Here is a 4,686-nt window from a genome sequence, read left to right as displayed (position 1 = left end):
GACAGCGTGAGACTCCAACTAAAAAAAAAAAAAAAAAAAGAAGGGAATAGGAAACGCTACTCTTGGCGTCAGTCTGCTCGTCTGAAAAACGGGTGCACTGCCCATGCCTACCTCTTACGGTTATTGTGGGAGGATTAAAGCAGCCACACCTGCCAACATGCCCGGCTCATAGTAGGTGCTCAGTCAGCGTCAGCTGGTGTCATGGCCGTGTGCACGCACACCAGGGGCATGCCAGACCTCCCCCCGCCCCCACCTTCAGCACATGGGTTGTGCAGGAGATTCCTGTGGAGGCTGCGCAGGAAGTAGAAGATCTTCCAGTCGGCCACGGGCTGGTCCCAGTCCTCGGTGATGAAGCCTTCGCGCAGGCACTTGCGCTTCCAGACTGCACTCCAGTCTGGGCAACAGAATGAGACTTCAACTCAAAAAAAAAAAAAAAGAGAGAGACAGGGTCTTGTTCTGTGACCCAAACTGGAGAGCAGTGGCCCGATCACAGCTCACTGCAGTCTCCTGGGCTCAAATGATCCTTCTGCCTCGGCCTCCACAGTAACTGGGACTGCAAGCACACCATCACACTCAGCTCCCTCCTTTTGTTTTAGTTTTTTAAATTTTGGTAGAGACAGGGTCTCTCTATGTTGCCCAGACTGGTCTTGAACTTCTGGCCTCAAGCAATCCTCCCACTTCAGTCTTCCAAAGTGCCGGGATTGCAGGCATGAGTCACCATGCCTGGCCCCTCCACCTCCTTTTATTAAAGTCATTTTTCTCTTTCAGAGTGAAACTGACATGAGTTTTGTTGAGTTTCTTCTTCCAGTCAGGTTTTTGGGGGCAGAGAGGACAAGACAAAGGCTATTCAGTCATGCTGCCCTGAGGACTTTTTCTTTCTCTCTTTCTCTCTTTCTTTCTTTCTTCCTTTCTTTTTCGAGTAGGAGTCTCACTCTGTCACCCAGGGCTTGAGTGCAATGGCATGCTCGCAGCCACCACTATCTCCACCTCCTGGGTTTAGGCAATCCTTCTGCCTCAGCCTTCCAAGTAACTGGAACCACAGGCGTGCACCACCACACCTGGCTAATTTTTTGATTTCCTGTAGAGATGAGGTCTTGCCAAGTTGCCCAGGCTGGTCTCGAACCCCTGAACTCAGACAATCCTCTCACCTCCACCTCCCAAAGTGCTGGGATTACAGGCGTGAACCACAGTGCCCGGCCCCCTGAGGACTTTTCTAGAACTGGCATCACCCCCTGCACTAACAGCCGACAAATACAAAAGCAACTGTCAAAGGCAGCTATCACCTCGAATCTTATTAGGATCTTTGACTTGAGAATGGACCAGACAGCGGCTTGACGTCAAGTTTCTCTTTATTTCTGCATTTCTGCTCAGCCTTGGGCATTGCGTGTGGAGGAGCTCATATTGGACGGGGTATTGAGAAGCCAGCTGCATGAGCAAGAAGAAAAGCAACAGGCATGGGAAGCTGGGCGCTGCCCACCCCCTCCTCTCTCACTGGCTGAAAAATCCAAAGCCTTCATTTCCTCATCACTGTAAGGAGGCCGCTTTACTCACAGGATGGGGTGAGGGTGGCACAAGGGGGAGATTACAGAATTTGGCTCTCTCCAGCTTTTGGCCCAGAGCTTGTTCTCAGCGCTGTCTGTGGGAATGCCACGGGCTACTCAGACCCCCATATCAACCGCTTCTTTAAATATCGGCTTCTATTTCTCATCACCATACTGATTCTAGTTACTGCCAATACCCTATTCCAACTTTTCATCGGCTGAGAAGGCATTGGTATCATATCTTTCCTCCTCATCAGTTGATGGTACGGACGAATAGACGCAGACACAGCAGCCCCTCAAGCAATTCTCTACAATCGTATTGGGAGGCCGATGTCAACCACGTGCAAACTGGCACAAAGATTCCCTCCAACAACTCATGGCGTGATTCTGTGGGACCTGAATAGTCTAATGCAGAAAGTCCAGTTAGGAGACTTTGGTAGGACACTTATGTGTCCAGGGATGATAGTTTTGATGTTGAGAATAATGTTTTGGCAGGGAATGGAGGCTCACGCCTGCAATCCCAGCACTTTGGGAGGTGGAGGCGAGAGGATTGCCTGAGCCCAGGGGTTCGAGACCAGCCTGGGCAACTTGGTGAGACCTCATCTCTACAATAATCAAAAAATAGCCAGGCGTGATGGTACATGCCTGTGGTTCCAGCTACTTGCAAGGTTGAGGCGGAAGGCTCGCCTAAGCCCAGCAGGTCGAGGCTGCAGTGTCCATAAGCAGCATGCCACGGCACTCCAGTCTGGGTGGCAGAGTGAAACTCCTACTCAAAAATTAAAAAATAAAAAATAAAAATAAAATGATTTTTTTTTTCTTGGGTACAATATGGAGTCACTTGGAGCTGGAAGTTGGGGACCAATTTCCTAGAAAACAGAGACCAAGGCAAAAGGTCACTTGCTAAAGCATCATGAGGGTTCCTTTTCAGGGGAAGCAAGAGTGAGGAAACAGCTGAGACTATGCCTTGATTAACTACTGCCGTGTGATCAATCACGCCTGACTGTAGCAATGGAACACACATCTGCTCTCTAACAGTTTCTGATGTCAGGATTCTGGCCTTTCTCCACTGAGTGTCCTGGCTCAGGGATCCCTCTGGCTGAGGCTGCTGTCCTCTTGAGGTCTGGCTGGGAGGGTCTGCTTTCAGGCTCATTCCTGCAGCTGTCAGCGGGCCTCCGGTCCTTGAGGGCTGGTGACTGGAGACATCAGTTCCGTGCCACATGGGCCTCTCCACAGATGCAACTGACTTCCACTAGGTGAAGAAAGAGAGAGAGAGAAGCCAGGCATGGTGGCTCACGCCTGTAATTCCAGCACTTTGGGAGTAGAAGGTGAGAGGATTGCCTGGGCCCAGGCGTCCAAGACCAGCCCGGGCAATTGGCAAGAACTCATCTCTACAATAAATAAATTTTAAAAATTAACTGGGTATAGTGGCGTGTGCCTGTAGTTCCAGCTGCTTGGAAGGCTGAGGCAGAAGGATCACCTGAGCCCAGTAGGTTGAGGCTGCGGTGGCTGCGAGTGTGCCACTGCACTCCAGCCTGGGCAACAGAGTGAGACTCCAACTCAAAAAAAGGAGAGAGAGCAAGAGTCAGGGATGACACAGTCTCTTTGAAACCTAATCTCAGAAAGGCATCCCTTTTTTTTATTGAATCAGAGTCTCACTCTGTCGCCCAGACTGGAGTGCAGTGGCACACTCATGGCCACTGCAGCCTCGACCTGCTTGGCTCAGGTGATAATTCCACCTCAGCCTTCCAACTAATTGGAATCACAGGCATGTGCCACCATACCTGGCTAATTTTTTGATTTCTTGAAGAGACGAGATCTCGCTATATTACTCAGGCTGGTCTCGAACTCCCAAGTTCAGGCAATCCACTTGCCTCCACCTCCCAAAGTGCTGGGATGACAGGCTTGAGCCACCACACCTGGCCACCCTGTCTTTAAAAAAAGTGAGTCACTGGGTCCCTCTCACCCTCCCAGGGAGGGGATTATACTTGGGCATGAATACCAGGAGCAGGGATCACTGGGCCATCCCAGATCGCTACCCACACAGGCAGGGAGGGAGGGGAAGCACTCATCAGGCAGCACGTGCCTGGTTGGCCACAGTTTACAAAAACACCTTCGTGGCTGGGGACCACTCTGGGCATCTCCGAGAGCTTTGGGGTGCACAGCAACTCAGAGCAGCCTGTGAGGAGAGAGGAGGTGGGGGCACTGCATTCCTGCCCTGTGGCTGCTGGGACAGAGTGCTATGAACCATGGGGCTCAGAAAGTTAGAGCTTCCTTCTCTCCCAGTTCTGGAGGCTGGAAGTCGGAAATCTGGGTGTCAGTGAGCCCGGCCTCACAGAGGCTGGAGGGGGAGATCCAGCTATCGGCAGCACCGGGCAGTTCCTGGTGGCTCCTCGCAGCTCCTAGCGGCTCCCGCAGCTCCTGGCACTGCTTGACTTGTAGCTGCCTCCCTCCAGCTCTGTCTCCATCTTCACGAGGCTCACCTCCCTCGCTGTCGCTCCTCTTCCTATGAGGACACCCGCTATGTTGTAGTGGGAGCCCGCCCTATCCAGTAGACGTCACCTTAGCTCTTCTACAGTGACCCTTTTTCCAAAGAGGGCCACATTATGAGGTCTGGGGGTGAGAATGTCAATATGCCTTGGGGGGGATGTAACTCAGCCATTATGAGCACCTTGTTTTTTATTGTTTTTCTTTTTCCTTTTTTGTCTTTTTTGAGTTGGAGTCTCACTCTGTCACCCAGACTGGAGTGCAGTGGCACGCTCACGGCCACCCCAGCATTAACCTGCTGGGCTCAGGCAATCCTTCGGCTTCAGCCTTCCAAGTAGCTGAAACTACAGGTGCACGCCACCACATCCAGCTAATTTTTTGATTTGTTTTTGAGATGAGGTTTTACCAAGCTGCCCAGGCTGGTCTTGAACCCGTGAGCTCAGGCAATCCTCTCACCTCGGCCTCCCAAAGTGCTGGGATTACAGGCTTGAGCCACCGTGCCCAGACACTATCCTATCTTTTAATATTGGCTTAATCTATAATCTTTTTTTTTTTTTTTTTAATCAGAGTCTCACTCTGTTGCCCAGGCTTGAGTGCAGTGGCACAATTCCAGCTCACCCCAGCCTGGACTTCCTGGGCTCAGGCAATCCTTCCACCTCAG

The sequence above is a fragment of the Carlito syrichta genome, unplaced genomic scaffold, assembly GCF_000164805.1.
Source record: "Carlito syrichta isolate Samal-C Ts95f unplaced genomic scaffold, Tarsius_syrichta-2.0.1 Scaffold307091, whole genome shotgun sequence".
Taxonomy (NCBI): Eukaryota; Metazoa; Chordata; class Mammalia; order Primates; family Tarsiidae; genus Carlito; species Carlito syrichta.
Note: the sequence above shows the minus strand (reverse complement) of the source record.